Genomic DNA, 17,082 nt, shown 5'->3' on the forward strand with positions numbered 1-17,082 from the left:
GACGATAGAATTCTGTGCAGCAGTCTTGGTTGCCTGCAGTGCACTTTATTCAAGTCATTCAGACCAATCTTATCAGGCCCCACTGCTTTCTTTAAATCAGACTCATCGAAGTCTTTAGTTATTTCGAGCAGTGTCATTTCTTTACATAAATTTCTAATTTCCCATTCATCCGGTATCCGATTAATCGGCATGAATTTAGGGTTTTTCTTGTTTTCTTTTTCAATTATGCTTTGGAAAATTTCATCAGCACTGATTTGGCAGGTGGCATCTTCTGCCCCATCAGTGATAATCCTGGCAATTTTCTTTTTGTCTTTTTTAAACATTTCCTGGTATTCTTTGTAGTTGCTCTTTGCTTCTGCATAATGTTTCTTGTGTGACTGATTGAGCCTTCCATTTTTCTTATCTTTCTTTGATATCTTGTTTTGTACTGACGCAGTCTGTTGCTGGTCTTGAGCAGGTTTCATAGGCTCATTATTGGGTTCACTCGTTGGTTCGGTATGATTTGTTGGTACAGGACTGATATCAGTGTTGTTTTCTGAGATATGTCACTATCTCATCCATCAGATCCATAGCATCATCGCATTGCTCTATGTTTTGGGTGTACTTCTCGACTTCTATCCTCCGGCTCATCAAAGTTCTTGATTTTTTTAGCACGTTTGCGATTGATAACGTCCCTGCGCTTTTCTGTTGTTACTTCCACTGTAACCTCTGGTTCATCACAGGAGTCATTTTCAGAAACTGTTCATGCTTGCAGTACATCTTTTGACGATTTTTTACTCTAATCTCTTCTATCTCTTCTTGTTTCTGTAATTTGTTTTCTGTTTTTATTGTCAATATGTGGAACAAATAACGTATTATTATTTTTCTTGTTTTCATACATTTTTTCCAATTCTGCTAATAGCAGTATTTCTTGCTGTGACCGTACTTTTGATGGTTTGCTGCTTGCCGGAGCTGCTAGTCTATCCTCATTTTGCGCTCTTGGATGCGCGTGCCGAGCATGTTGTGAAACTCCAATCTTTGTTTCAAATCTGAGATCACAGAAGCTGCACGGGAGTGGCAACTCTCCTTTTTGAGGTCTTCCTTTACATTTTGGCATGCAATATTGTGATATTCGGCTTCTTTGTCACATTTTGAACAATTCATTTTGAGACATGTTTTCTTAATTCTTTAAAAGTTCCCAATATGTCACCTCACAAGTCACATTTATACTTTTCGTTTGGGTATTTCCAATATGTGACTTTTTTTGTGTAGTCACTTTTCTTTGTTATCAATTCTTTGCTGACCTCGTACACATCAGGTAGATTTTCAAAGTTGGTTGTACCAATGTCATTCTAGGCTGAGGAGGCCACAAACTTGATGGTTTCACTGAGGTCTACTGCTGTGTCTTCTTCTGCTTCAGAGGGTGAACTAAGGCCTATATTGTGATCTGAATCGTTGTTGCTTGTTGCATTGTTTGAAGCGGGTGCTGGTTTCTCAAATTCGGTGAGGAGGTTAATGATTTTTGGAAAAGACAGCACCTTCTTACGTCATCTTAACAGGGTTTTTAATCTCCAGGAACTACCCCATCTGGAATTGTGTTTGTTTGCTTCGCCACTTCTCACTATCATGCTTGCTGCCATGATAGAACCTTGTTTGGCCTGTCTCAAGAGACTTCTCTACGCAGAGTTTAGCACTATAGAGGCAGTTACCGGCAGGAACACTGGGAGGTAAGGGCCACTACAACTGAGAATAGGTTAAGAGAGTCATAGTTACTCTCGCCGTTTAACCGCGCTTCATTGAATTTCTTAACTTTGACATTCAGAGCAGTGGGCAGAAATCACATCGCGTCAACACCCGCCTAGGGCCTTTGCGATGCTTTGTTTTAATTAAACAGTCAGATTCCCCTGGTCCGTAACAGTTCTAAGTCAGCTGCTAGGGGCTGGCCGAGGCAGAATGCCGGCCCTGTGCCCCTGGGGAGGGGGCATGGAGAGAGGCGACCACTGCAGCTGGGGCGATCTACAGGAAGGGCCTGGCTTGCATCCAGAGTTGCTGCCGCCCCAGAGGGAGGCCCCTTGTCCAGCCACAGCACGCGCCCAGCCCCACTTCACACCCTAGCCCGACCCACCCAGCCCTTAGAGTCAATCCTTATCCCGAAGTTACGGATCTGACTTGCCGACTTCCTTTACCTACATTGTTCCAACATGCCAGAGGCTGTTCACCTTGGAGACCTGCTGCGGATATGGGTCACACCATCTCCCTCAGATTTTCAAGGACCAGCGAGAGCTCACCAGACGCCGCTGGAACCACACTTCTTTCGAAGGCTTGGGCCCCTCTCTCAGGGTGAATCCATTCCAGGGTGCCCTGCCCTTCACAAAGAAAAGAAAAATCTCCCTGGGGCTCCCGCCAGCTTCACCGGGATCATTTGCGTTACCGCACTGGATCTGATCCCGACTCTCTTTCGATCGGCAGAGGGCAACGGAGGCCATCTCCTGTTCCTTCCGAACGGCGTTCGCCCATCTCTTAGGACCGACTGACCCATGTTCAACTGCTGTTCACATGGAACCCTTCTGCACTTCGGCCTTCAAAGTTCTTGTTTGAATATTAGCTACTACCACCAAGATCTGCACCTGCGGCGGCTCCACCCGGGCCCTCGCACCAGCGATGGCTGGCTATGGGCCTGACGGTCCAGCGCCATCCATTTTTCAGGGCTAGTTGATTCGGCAGGTGAGTTGTTACACGATCCATAGCGGATTCCGACTTCCATGGCCACAGTCCTGCTGTCTATATCAACCAACACCTTTTCTGGGGGCTGATGAGCATCGGGTGCCTTAACCCGGGGTTTGGTTCATCCCGCAGTGCCAGTTCTGCTTACCAAAAGTGGCCCACTAGGCACTCGCATTCCATGCCCAGCTCCACGCCAGCGAGCTGAGCTTCTTACCTATTTAAAGTTTGAGAATAGGCTGAGATCGTTTCGGACCCAAGACCTCTAATCAGTCGCTTTACCAGATAAAACTGGGGGCTCCGAGCATCAGCTATCCTGAGGGAAACTTTAGAGGGAACCAGCTACTATATGGTTCGATTAGTCTTTCACCCCTATACCCAGGTCGGATGACCGATTTGCACGTCAGGACCACTACAGATCTCCACCACCAGAGTTTCCTCTAGCTTCGCCCTGCCCAGGCATAGGTTACCATCTTTCAGGTCCCATCATGCACGCTCATGCTCCACCTCCCCGACACAGGGGGAGATGGGCCAGCGGTGTGCCCGCCGCTGGAAGCGTGGCGGGATCCCACCTCAGCTGGCACGCGCCGGCCCTCACCTCCATTGCACCACAGGGTTTCGCTCTGCACTTGTGCATGAGTTAGACTCCTTGGTCCGTGTTTCAAAATGGGTCGGGTGGGTAACCGACATCGCTGCAGACCCCTGGCATCTGGCGTGGGCCTCCCCGCCCAGAGGCGTGACTCAGTCGGGGCGCACTGAGAACAGTTTGCCCCAGTTGACTGTGCCCCCTTCAAACACCCTATCGCGCCCCAACGGGCGGCAAGGAATGAGTGCCCGGGTAATGGCGCGAGGCGGTTGAATCTTCCTCAGCCCTGTGGACACGACAAAGCTGCTACCAGTGGGGCCGTAACACCCTCTGCTGGAGTGGAGGGCCACCTGCCACCCCAAAGCCTTCCCAGCCGACCCGGAGCCAGTCGTGGTGCACCGCTGCAGAGGAAATGCGCCCTGCTTTGGCCGGGTAGGACCCGTGTGCTTGTCTCACGCAGGGGATCCAGAACTCCCAGGTCACTGACCTTCCCGCTATATTTAATCCTCCCGGCAGACTGCTCGAACCCCACCCATTCACCTCTCGATGGTTTCACACCCTCTTGAACTCTCTCTTCAAAGTTCTTTTCAACTTTTCCTTATGGTACTTGTTAGCTATCAGTCTCGCAACCGTATTTAGCCTTAGATGGAGTTTACCAACTGCTTTGGGCTTCATTCCCAAGCAACCCGACTCCGAGAAGATCCGATCCTAGCGCACCGTCGGCCGCTACCGGTCTAACACTATCCGAGGGGTGAGCCTCGAGGACTTGGGCTCCCTGAGCAAAGCTGGGAGTCGGTCTTCTGTACACCACATTTCCCACGCCCGCCGCCGGGCGGGGATTCGCCACTGGGCTCTTCCCTCTTCACTCGCCATTACTGGGGGAATCCTGGTTAGTTTCTTTTCCTCAGCTTAGAAATATGCTTAAATTCAGCAGGTCGCCATGTCTGATCTGAGGTCGTAGTCGGAAGAAAACGCCAAAGCGTTAAGGAGGACCCTGGGAAGGCCAACTCCCTGCCTGAGCAGGGGTCTGGCATCCCAGCAGCGTACACCCTCTTTCCCTGGATTGGATCTGGAGGGGTTTCACCCTCGCTGGGAAGCTGGCAATGGAGTTGGGTGCCCGAGACGCGTGCGCAAGGGCAGCCGGTTGGATACCACAGACAGCCACGCGTGGCATGCAGCCAGGAACCCCAGGACAGGCCCCTTCTCGGGGCTAGGCACGCCGGTGGCATACCTCCACGGCAGGACCGGCGAGGGACACTGCCATGGGCGATCGGGGGGTTTGACCTTGTGGGGGGACGAAGGGAAGTAGAGATAACCCTGCAACAGCCCCAGTCACGTCCTGGGGAATCCCTGGGGTGATTGACGATCGAGCGAACCCCAGACAGTCATAGCCCCAGGAGGAAGCAAGGGCCGCAAGATGCTTTTGAGGTGTCGATGATCAATGTGTCCTGCAATTCACACTAATTCTCACACTAGCTGCATTCTTCATTGACGCACTAGCCGAGTGATTCACCGCCAAGAGTCGCAGGCAACTTTTTGAAAACGTTCACCCACCTGCAGGAGCAGGAGAGGCGGGAGAAAGGCGACGCCGTATGTCCGCCACCCGTGCAGCAGGCGGCCCGGGTGCCCCGTTCAAAGCTTCCCCTCTGGAGTCAGACTACACTGCTGGGAGAAAAATAACATTAGCAGGCGCTTCGCCCGGGAGTCCCCCTGACCCACCCACAGGCGAGGGAGGGGGCTCCCAGAGTGACAGGAGTAGGCAGCCCTGCAGCCACCGGTCCCTCCCAGAGTAACAAGGAGGGACCACACGAGCCTTCAAACCCCTTAGCCCGGCCGCACGGGACCAGTTCAGGCTGGGTACCTGGCAACGAGGCAGGGTCGCTCCACATGGCCGTCAGCTGCCCATCACCGGTGGGCCCGAGCCATGCCAGCAGGCTGGCTTTTTTCAGCTCACCACACCTTTGCCCGGGTCGGAGGAGCCAGAAGACAGGTACCTCTCCATCCCGCATGCCTCCCACTGAGAGGAGCCAGGGTCCCCTCCCAGGCCCTTGGCCCTTCTATTTCAGGCCCACCCTGTCTCACAAGAAGGGCCACTCCTCGGTCGCCCGGTTCCCGGTGGACCTGGGACATGGGCACCAGAGAGCCCCGACGGCAGCAAGGCCTTTCGAAGGGGGGTGTTTACCAGCCTGAAGATGCACTGCCATTCGGTTTCCCCCCACTGGCGGGTCATGCCGGGGGAGCTTGGGTTCTATCTTGGTAGGGCCTACTGCTGTGACCCTCCCAGAGAGGGACAGGGGCTGCCCCCTGTCCCCGGTCCCTTGCATGTCAGTTGGGTCCTCCCCAGGGGGAAGAAGCCGGCCAAAGGCCCGGATCTCACCCAAGCACCCCATGCGGCCACGGACTGCTCTGACAGCTGGGGCGTGCCAGGGCAGGGCTGGGCCCTGTGCCTAAGGTGTGTGCTTGCAGGAGGTAGCCAAGGGCTTCGGGCTGGCACCGTCGGTCACTCGAGCTGCTCTGCCGTTAATGATCCTTCCGCAGGTTCACCTACGGAAACCTTGTTACGACTTTTACTTCATCTAGATAGTCAAGTTTGATCGTCTTCTCGGTGCTCTGCCAGGGCCGTTGCTGACCCTGGCAGGGCCAATACGAGGACCTCACTAAACCATCCAATTGGTAGTAGCGACAGGTGGTGTGTACAAAGGGCAGGGACTTAATCAACGCAAGCTTATGACCCGCACTTACTGGGAATTCCTCATTCATGGAAAATAATTTCATTCCCCAATCCCTAGACTTGCCCTCTAATGGATCCTCGTTAAATGATTTAAAGTATACTCATTCCAATTACAGGGTCTCGAAAGACTCCTATATTGTTATTTTTTGTCACTACCTCCCCGAGTCAGAAGCGGGAAATTTGCGCGCCTGCTGCCTTCCTTGGACGTGGTAGCCGTTTCTCAGGCTCCCTCTCTGGAATCAAACCCTGATTCCCCGTTACCCATGGGCACCATGGTAGGCACAGAAAGTACCATCGAAAGCTGATAGGACAGACATCTGAATGTATCGTCGCCTTCACTGGGACGTGCGATCGCCTCAAGGTTATCTAGAGTCACCAAAGCGGGCCCAGATTGGTCTTGGTCTGATAAATGCACGCATCCCGGGAGGTCAGTGCTTGTCGGCATGTATTAGCTCTAGAATTACCACAGTTATCCAAATAACAGATGGAGCGATCAAAGGAACCATAACTGATTTAATGAGCCATTTGCGGTTTCACTGTACCGGCCGTGTGTACTTACAAGTGCATGGCTTAATCTTTGAGACACGCATATGCTACTGGCATGATCAACCAGGTAGCTGCACCTGCTGATGGGGTGGGATTAGGGGGCCGCGTGCCCATCTCCCCGACCGGACAAACTTCGCGCTCCCCTCCCTCTCGGGAGCCTGCTAGGGGAAGGAGCCTACACGGCTGGGCTGGAGGGCTCATTGGAGGGGTGTGGAGAAGTGTGGTCGCATGGGCACCGGTGGGCCCAGCCATCTCCCCTGGAAGGGAGAGGCAGGCTGAGGCGCAGCCTGAGCGAGACGCAGGGGTGCTGGAGCCTGGCGACGGCGGCACCCCTCAGAACCGTTGTTCTGAGCTGCTGTGGAAATGTGCTGGGTGGAGAGGGGTGACGCCATGGCCTACGGACCTGCTGGGCAGCAGCATCTGAGGTCCTGGCACCACCCGATACCTTCCGCTTGGGTCGGACCACTGGGGGCATGAGCTGCCGGGCCACTCTGTCTTCGCTCTGATGGGTAGGGTGAAAGGCCTCCCTCCAGGCAGTATGCCCTCGAGTCAGACAGTCCATGCCGGGTGGAAGCTCCTTGCTTAAAACAACAGCTAAGGCTGGCCAAGCAGTCTATCCCTAAACAGACTGAGAGTGCCCAATCGATCAGAGTATGGCCAGGGCATCCCCTGGCAGGCCGCCCTGCGTGGGGGGGTTGGCAGCTTCACATCCCTGCCTGCTCCTGGGGCAAGCAGGCTCAAAGGAAAGGCCCATCAGGAAGGGGCTGAGAGGCAGGTGCAGACCTGGGCCCCTGGGGGCCCCGGTAGGCAGACCCGTGTTCTGGATTCCCCTTTTTTGGAATGGCTGGAACGCAAAAAGTTCTGAATGAGCAAACTCAGAGAAAAAGGACCATCGGGAAGGGGCTGAGAGGCAGGTGCGTACCCGTGCCCCTGGGGGACCCGGTGGGTAGGCCTGGGTTTTGCATTCCCCTGTTTCAGAATTGCCTGACCTCACGGAGGTCTGACTGACCCTCTTCCTAGTAATCCGGAGGAAAATGACCCCCCTTTCTTGTAATCTGTACATATGAGGTGACAGAGGGGCCTCAAGGCGAATGTACCCGACCTCCTGGAGCCCTCGCTGGGATTGGGGAGGCAAATGAGCCCTCATTGGGACTTCCAGTCAAGCCCCGGCCATTTGGTCGCCCTATTGGAAAGCATTACGTGCGACCAGATGGCCGAGGGGATAAGTGCGACCAGATGGCTGAGGGGAAAGGTGTGACCAGATGGCTGGCCTCGAAAGGGAAGCCTTCTGGTCGTTCTGTGCCCCATCGAAAGAGTAAGCAGGTGCCAGGGCATGGGGGTCCAGAGGCCTGCGGACACCTTGACAAGCAGGGGAGGCCTGCACATGACCGACGGAGCCATGTCCTGAACCCGTGGTGGAGCAGCAGAATTGGGCCCAGGGCCGGAGCACCCAACCTGGGCCTTAATGGGCCCCCTAAAATCAGCCAGGGCATCCAGGCCCAGAGGCACAGGGGCAGCCTCTCCAGGCTAGCTGGACACCATCCTGGGCGCTCTGCCATGCAGAAGTGTCGTAAATTGGCTGCGATTGGATTAGCATTAGCGGAATCCATCTGGTATTTAGAGGCTATCTTGTCAATTTTGTGGAATCCATTTGTATTTCTGGCAGCCATTTTGTCTGCCATGTGCTCACCAAGAGCTGTTTCCTTCTTCACTGTTGTTTACCCTTGTGTTCTGTTTAAAGGACTGGTTATACTTAGACTCTGCTACTCTGTGCATGCGCAGAAGAATCTAACTGTCCATACATCTGTTTTTAGCCTGTAGCTGTCAGGTTGTTTCTACCAGAGTCAGCAACTGCTAGCTCCTCCTTTACTGTTGACTGTGCATTTCTGTATGACCATCTATGTATGTAATTCTCCTATGTGTGCTTGTACCGCCCTCTTTTTTGAGCCCCTGTGTGGGTATAAAAGACCCATGGTTCTTCTACTCTGTGTGCTACTTCACTCAATACCGAAGGGTGCTGTTTGAATGTAGTTCCACCTCATGAGGTTTTATTAAACTTTGTATTTTCTATTCCAGTTTCTGTGCCAACTTCTTCCCAATAGTCTGAGGACTCTGTGCAGAGAAGGGCGAACCCCTTGCACTGGTAGGCCTAGCTGAGGTCTCTTTCAACAAATTGGCGCCCAACGTGGGGCTCATCGGTGACTCGGATGCCCAAAGGATTGGTCGCGACTAAGGATTGGAATCTCGCTCTGGACGCGATCGCTGCCCGATGAGACCCAAGTCTGGGCAACCACGGCGTTTTTCCTTTCTTTCTGATCTGACCATCCAGGTGGTGCCAGTCCTCGACTGAGATCTCTTTCTGTTGATTCGCCGTGCAGTGACCATTTGGTCTATTTTAGAACTTGGCAGTTGGAAACTGGATACCAAGTGATTGGTAAGTGTCCTTTGGCGGCGCTTGCTGTTGGTTTTGATGCCTGGGATTGGTAAGGTAGTTTAGTAACACTTACTGTGGCTTCTGGAAATGCGCATTTTGTGTTGGCCAACTTGGTTTGTTATGATATATTTATATATTTATATATAGGTTGCAATCTATATCGTCAGGTAATGAGGAGAATTTTCTCTATCTGAATTGATTTGAACGGCACATCGTACTAAAGGTACCTTAAGTTTTACTTTGATTATAATACTGCATATTCTGCACTATTTTAGGCATGTCTGTTTTTAGCACACTTCGTAGGATGTGTTGCTTTTGTAGTGGTACCAAGTTGATTTTGGATGAAGCACAACCGGCCCCCCCCGGAGGGGACGCCTAATAGGGATATGTATATTAAGTATGGTCTTTCTTCCATAATGTACAGCGCATTATGGAATAAATACACGCGTAAGGATCCTGAGTTGCGTTGGCCTATGTATGGGTCATTTGATTTACGAAAGATTGAGTATGTGGAACAATGTATGTTTAAGCGAAAGACTAGGCAAGATATGTTTGATTGTGTACGAATGTGGGAGAAAGAAGTGTGTGAACGAATGAAGCGTGAGCAAGCCTTGATTGAAAAAGAACAGCGAAAGAACATTTATGTGAGAGCTGAAGAACAAAGAAATAAAAGAGTTAAAAGAGAGAGAAGATAGGGAGCTCAATTTACAGGTAACTGGCCAATACGCTGTTCGGCGGCCCCTTTATCCTATACTTAATAAACCACAATATGATTCCTTATTATTAGATCGTCCTCCACCTCCATATACTGTTCCTTCTGCCCCTCATGAGTCAGATGAGGACTCTAGTTCGGAGAAATATAAGGCACGAGAAACTCGTTCTATGTTGACTGCAGCGCGTTCGTCCCAGCTCCGATCTGCTGCTCGTAAAGCAGTTCATAGTACTGCCCTCGCCTCTGAACTTCTAGATAGTATGAGAGGGTGGTATGAAAGGGAGCAGCTGTATTTTACTGAGGTGTTCGCTGCAGAGGTCCTTGAGCTGTTTAGGAAATATTCTGAGGAGTTAGAGCCTGCCGATATAGCAGATAATTATAAGCAAATGTGTGATGGTCTTTTTGTTTTCTCCCAGGTGGCTGATACAATCAGGCGTTTGGTTAAACTGCGTGTTGATGCAGTCCGTTTGCGAGAGGAGAAAAAGGCTGCAGACGTAGCTGCACAGACATCTCAGACCGGCATGGCACAAGCTTCTACCTCCGGAACAGATAAGACTATGATAGTTCACGCGAAACCTATGCGGGAGGCTGCACCTTTGTATGTTCCTCCTAAAGGACAGTATACAAGTGATGATAAGGCTTCTATCGATGCTAAGGGTTATTTTATTTATAATTGGGTTTACACTCCTTGGAATAGGACGGATGTTATGGCACTTAAAACTGCATTGCCTGATCCACGGAAAAATCCAGACGCTTTTTATGAGGAAGTTGAAGGTGCTATTAGTTCTTGCACTATGACTTTGCCTGATATTGATTTATTTTTCGGATTGATATTACCACCTGATATGTGGAGAACTGTTCGGGGGGGGATCAGTTCTGTATAGTGTAGCGACACCCGTCTTGACCCTCGGTGAAGAAATCAACGGCTGCCCAGGGATAAGAGCTCCAACAATTCTTTTCAACAATAAGCTGATCATGTCCACAATGAGCTCAACTGTTTCTAAGAGAAAGATCATTTGTGCTATAGGGTTTGTTGTTGCTATGGTGGCTGTTGCAGTAATAACCTGGTTCGTTGAGAAAGTGGCTCCTGCTCGAGAACTTTTGATCGCTACTACTCCAGTACCAGTTGAACACCACTACTTTACGCTTCTCTATCATGAGCGGAAGCATCGACAATCCTACTTAACTAATACCTCTATCCAGATGTTGCATCATACTCACAATGCCACGAATACTACCAACTGTTGGGTGTGTGGGATCATACCTGCACGCACATCAAAAGAAAGGAGGAGCACCTTTTATTCCTCTTCCCTTTTCTCATAATGGTTCTTGTCAAGCTTGGTATGCGCTTCTGTTTGCATCTGGAAGACGTACAGTAGGCGGGCTTCTTTTTCGCCTCAATAAAGTATGCTGCCAAGATAAAGATGGTTATCCTCAAGCCAAAGGGACCAAACGGGAACGGGAAGAGTATCAACCGGACAATGTTTCAACGCCATATATCTTCACAAATATGAGAAATTTCACCAGTAATACACAATTTGTGATTTCTGTTACTAGAGCTAAAGCAGATTTATGTGTAAGCAGTATTGGAAGAATTCCAGTGGGGAAAAGTGAATGTACTGTAATTCTGCCTATTAAAGGTATAAATGATAGCACTTTCATAGCCTCACACAATACTTATTTTATCTGTGGTAGCCACGGATATGATCAACTACCTGCTGGGTGGTCAGGCGTGTGCTATGTTTCCTTTCTATTGCCCCCTGTGTTTCTGGCACCTGCATCCTACCACCGGGACCTTAAATTATTTGACGATATCTCTAGAAATAGATATAAAGGACAATAAGTGTTGACGAAGTAGACCAAACTGATACCACTCTACAACAATATGTTGATTTTAATTTAGGTTTGTTCTTTTTTCTGGGTGCTGCATTAAACAGTAGGAAAATAAGACGATTGACTAGAGTTGTGGAAGCTGTTACCAATCAGACAGCTATGGCACTCGGGAACATTACGGAGGAGCTGCAAACCTCAAGGATTGTAGCTCTCCTGAACCGAATGGTTCTAGATGTGGTTCTGGCTGATCTAGGTGGTGCATGTCGCATCATGGGCAGCAGCTGTTGTGTATTCATACCGGATCACTCACCTTCAGTATATGACGCAATATCAAAGCTGCATAAGATTGCTGCAGAAATTCATCCAGAGACTGGTACTTGGACTCTAGCTGGATGGTTTTGGACTCTCGTTTCTGCTTGGGGCTGGAAGCTACTAACTATCTTGTGTATAATTATTTCAATACTTTTTACATGCTGTGTATGTATCCACTGTTGTCCAATGCTTTGTTCCATTTGCATTTCTGTCTGTATACCTGTCAAAAGAAATATTGCAGAGACAAAGGCCCAACAAATGCTGAATAAAGAAGTGGCCGAAATAATGCTAATAGATGTACGGGATGCATATTTAGATTACCCCAGAGGAACAGATGTCTTCAGCTAATGCTAAAAGGGTCGTCTGTCGTAAATTGGCTGCGATTGGATTAGCATTAGCGGAATCCATCTGGTATTTAGAGGCTATCTTGTCAATTTTGTGGAATCCATTTGTATTTCTGGCAGCCATTTTGTCTGCCATGTGCTCACCAAGAGCTGTTTCCTTCTTCACTGTTGTTTACCCTTGTGTTCTGTTTAAAGGACTGGTTATACTTAGACTCTGCTACTCTGTGCATGCGCAGAAGTATCTAACTGTCCATACATCTGTTTTTAGCCTGTAGCTGTCAGGTTGTTTCTACCAGAGTCAGCAACTGCTAGCTCCTCCTTTACTGTTGACTGTGCATTTCTGTATGACCATCTATGTATGTAATTCTCCTATGTGTGCTTGTACCGCCCTCTTTTTTGAGCCCCTGTGTGGGTATAAAAGACCCATGGTTCTTCTACTCTGTGCGCTACTTCACTCAATACCGAAGGGTGCTGTTTGAATGTAGTTCCACCTCATGGTTCACCTAGGGACCCTCTTCGAACTGCTCAGTTTAGAGAATCTGCGTTACTCTGCTTCCCTCCTCTCCGTGATCTTGTTAATTTATCTTTAACATCCGGCTCCGTCCCTGCAAGCTGGAAGCAGGCTCAGGTGATGCCCATCTTGAAAAAACCAGCTCTGGATCCTTCTAAACTGGAAAACTATCGCCCCATATCGCTTCTTCCGTGGGCAGCTAAATTGACTGAGGCTCACGTTAATGCTATCTTATCTGCCCACCTCCACCATGCTGATATTCTGGACCCTACTCAGAACGGCTTCCGAGCTGGCCATAGCACGGAGACGGCGCTGCTCTTTATGGTCGACCATCTACGAACTTTGGTCGACTCTGGTCAAACGGCGGCACTGGTGCTTCTTGACCTCAGTGCCGCATTCGACACCGTCTCCCATGCTATTTTACTACAACGTCTGGGTGAGGCTGGTGTCGGTAACACGGCACTGGAATGGTTTCGATCATTTCTATCTGATCGCACATTTAGGGTTGTTACACCTCCCTTTCAATCTAAACGTTATCCTATCGCCCAGGGTGTCCCGCAGGGGCCGGCTCTTAGCCCCACACTTTTCAATCTATATGTTCAACCGCTGGCTGCTGTCGTCAAACGGTGGAACCTGACTATGGTGTCCTACGCGGACGACACCCAGCTAGCGGTTGCATTAAGTGGGGCCTCCGACCTGGATGCTGCTAAGTTCCGCGAGGGAATTAGCTCGGTGGCGCGATGGATGACAGACAACTGTTTACAATTGAACGCTAAGAACACTGAGGTGCTCATTGTCGGCAAGCAGAACCATCTTTGGGGTGATCACTGGTGGCGATCTGAGCTTGGCCCTACTCCCCTCCCTGTCACGGAGGTTAAAAACCTGGGGATCTGGTTGGACTCTAAACTTACCTTTGTTTCCCATACAAAGAAAGTTGCTGCCACGTGCTTTTGGGATACTTCGAAAGCTTAGACCCACCTTCAAATATTTTGACGCTCCAACCAGACAGCTTATTGTACAAGCTACGATTCTATCATGGTTGGATTATGCGAGCTCTCTTTTGTTAGGAGCAAATTTGGCCAAACTTTCTAGACTCCAACGCGTTCAAAACGCTGCCGCCAGAGCTCTGGTTGGCTTACCGAGATTTTGTTCGGCACAAAAAACTATCGGCAAACTTCATTGGCTCCCTGTTCCACAGAGGATTAAGTTCAAGTGTCTTTGCTTGTTATTCAAAATTCTGAAGTACTCCACTCCTCTTATTCTGGAGCATCTTATTCAGCCTTACATCCCCTCGCCTACTTTAAGATCTTCTGTACTTCATTTTGTCATAGTCCCACGTTTTAAGAGGGTTAGGGCCGGCGGCCGCTCTTTTAGAGTACTAGCAGCCAGGCTCTGGAACTCCCTCCCTGCCCACAGGATCGATGATCTTTTGGTTTTCAGGAAAGCTGTCAAAACCTTTCTTTTCCCCCAGAATTTCTAATGATATCTCGTTTGCTATGTTGGCCTGATACCTGTCTGTCGTAGCGCCGGGACGCCCCTTGGCTGGAGCATCTGTGCGCTCTATAAATTTGGCTAACATAACATGAGGTTTTATTAAACATTGTATTTTCTATTCCAGTTTCTGTGCCAACTTCTTCCCAATAGTCTGAGGACTCTGTGCAGAGAAGGGCGAACCCCTTGCACTGGTAGGCCTAGTTGAGGTCTCTTTCAACAGAAGGACCAAGGACAGTGCTCGCGGTGGGTAGGCCGCCCTCTGAGGGGCCCTCAGGGTCCCCGGCCAGAGCTCCTGAACCCAGCCAAGCACGGGGAGGCTCCCTGGGCATAACGGAACCCTATCCCGGGCCTTTGGCAGAGAGGCACGCTGGGGGACGGGGCTCAGGGCCGGAGCACTTGACCCAGGGCCTGGTGGGGCCGCTGGACCCAGCCAGGGCGCCCAGGCCCAGAGGAGCAGAGCAAGCCTCCCCGGGCCTGCCGGACTCCATCCGGGCACCCTGCCATGCAGAAGGACCAAGGACAGAGCCCGGGGTGGGGAGACTCCCACCCCGGACAGAGCTTTTGAACCCAGCCAAGCAAGGGGATGCTCCACAGGCAGAACAAAACCCTGTCCCAGGCCTTTGGCAGAGTGGCAGCCCGGGGGATGGGGCCCAGGGCCGGAGCACCTGACCCGGAGCCCGGCGAGGCCCCTGGACCCAGCCGGGATACCAGGCCCAGAGATGCAGGGGATGCCTCCCCGGGCCCACAGAACCCCGCTCCGGGCACCCTACTAAGCAGCAGGACTGAGGACAAAGCCTGCGGTGGGGAGGCTACCTTCCCTGAGAGCCCCTAAACCCAGCCAAGCAGGGGGAGGCTCTCTGTGCCCACAGGACCCTATCCATGGCACCTGCCACACGGCAGGCCCGGGGATGGACCCCGGGCTGGGATGGCATCTGATTCCTGGCCTGTTCAGCTGCTGGCTGAGGATCATTCGGCTACAAGATATTCCAGAGTACCCTGCCCCTACTAATCCAGAGGAAAGATACCTCTCTTTCTGGGAAACCGTGTGCACTGCGAGACTCAGGGGACCCTAGACCCAGACGTGCCTGACCTCCTGCAACCCTGGCTGGGATCGGGGAGGCAAATGAGCCCCCATCCGGACTTCTGGGGCAGGCTAGCCATCTGGTAGCCCCATTGGAAAGCATTGCGTGCGACCAGATGGCCGGGACCGAAAGGACTCCCATCTGCCCTCCCTGAGCCTTCGCGGTAGGGCTCCCACCTGCCCATGCAAAGCTCGGGGGCTCCGCATCCCGGTGGGCTCGGGGACCCTGGCTGAGCCTCAGGCATGGGGAGGACCACCGGAGCTCTTGGGCCTGGAAGCCCGGGCGAGGTCTGCCTGGGGCCCATGGAGCCCTTCCAGGGCACTTTGCCATGCCGTGGGCTGGAGGAGGCAGCCCCCCGGATGGAGGGGAGGGGTTGTCCAGACATGGCCCATCTGGTAACCGGCAAAGAACCACCATCCCAGAAGAGGTGTTCCGGCATACCCTGCCCCTATTAATCCGAAGGAAAGCTATCCCTCTATCTGGGAACCCGTGCGCTCCGTGAGACTCGGGACCCTAGGCCCGGATGCGCCTGACCTCCTGGAGCCCTGGCTGGGATGCGGGAGGCAAATGAGCCCCCATCGGCACTTCTGGTGTGACCAGATGGCCGAGTGGAAAGGTGCAACCAGATGGCCGGGACCGAAAGGACGCCCATCTTCCCGCCCGAGCCAAGCCGTGGTGGTAGGGCCCCTGCCTGCCCTTGCAGGGCTCTGAAGCTCTGCATCAGGGGCCCCTGTCCCTGGCAGATGCATACTTGGCAGGCCACAGGATGGGGGCTCCCACACCCCAGGCCCTGACCGAAACCCAAACCCCAGGGCTGGTCCCTGCTTCTCAACCAAGCCAGACCGGGGAGATGGGGGAGCCTGCCCTGGCACGAGGGAGCCCTGTCCCAGGCACACGGATCCTCAGGACATGCACTCATATTCGACACATTTTTTCCATAATTCTGCCCAGAGGCGTTACGCCAATTCCACCCAGCCCTAATTATAAGAATCTTTATCCTGACCTTTACCATCCGTTATTGGAATTGCTGTAATGTTCACCATGGACAAGTCTCTGTGTTCACGATGTGATGACGTATGTGGTTTCAGGTCCAAGTTCACAGATTGCACTGCCGAGCGTTCTGGGAGATAATGTCCGTTCAGAATCAGAAAAAAGACAGTTATGGTACCACTCCATGTTAACAGACATACTACACCTATTGCCAAACAAATGTGTAGCCAAGGTTGCACCAAGTAAGTCATTTTTAGCATAAGATAGAATTGTAGAAATCTTTCTCTTTTTGAAAAGGGTGGCGTTTGATCAGGTTCACTTGGATCTGAAGAAAAGTTATTGAAGTTGATGATGCAGCCAGATGCAGTTCGATCTATCTTTGGTCGCTCCGCAGATTTTGTAGAACTGGCAGCTGTGTTGTTTGATGGCACATCGTTATTGGGTCAAATTACTTCTAGGTTTTGTTGAGTAGTAGACAAATCTGCGCTGGTATTACCGCTGATATTGCCACAGAGTTTTTTCATTGAGTGGATTAGAGGGTCAGTTAGTTTTCTAGTGGGTCATAAAGTTAGATCGAATCTCCCTGATAGGAGTGGGGTTTGCAACCCTTTTATAGTTCCACTTTTGGAAAATATTGCTGTTCCGGGGTCTTTCAAGAAGGACAATTTTGCGTATATTTTGGGCTGTAGGGTGCATGGATTTCTCTTTTGGGGTGTCCCCCCAATATTTATTAGCTCTTGGGGGCTTTGAGAAAGCTACATTTCCATTTGCTGTTAGTATTAATGTGTTTTTATCCTCCAGCCTTTG

General features: G+C 51.2%; 3 pseudogenes; all 3 read right to left on the bottom strand.

Moving 5' to 3' along the window:
* Nucleotides 1–2,181: 2,181 nt before the first annotated feature.
* Nucleotides 2,182–4,221, bottom strand: LOC146829817 (28S ribosomal RNA; annotated as a pseudogene).
* Nucleotides 4,222–4,657: 436 nt separating this feature from the next.
* On the bottom strand, nucleotides 4,658–4,810 carry LOC146829818 (5.8S ribosomal RNA; annotated as a pseudogene).
* Nucleotides 4,811–5,807: 997 nt separating this feature from the next.
* LOC146829819 (18S ribosomal RNA) lies at nucleotides 5,808–6,633 on the bottom strand (annotated as a pseudogene; the record flags this gene model as incomplete).
* Between the last annotated feature and the right edge of the window lie 10,449 nt (nucleotides 6,634–17,082).

The sequence above is a fragment of the Triturus cristatus genome, chromosome 5_2 (genome assembly GCF_964204655.1).
Source record: "Triturus cristatus chromosome 5_2, aTriCri1.1, whole genome shotgun sequence".
In the NCBI taxonomy this organism is placed as follows: domain Eukaryota; kingdom Metazoa; phylum Chordata; class Amphibia; order Caudata; family Salamandridae; genus Triturus; species Triturus cristatus.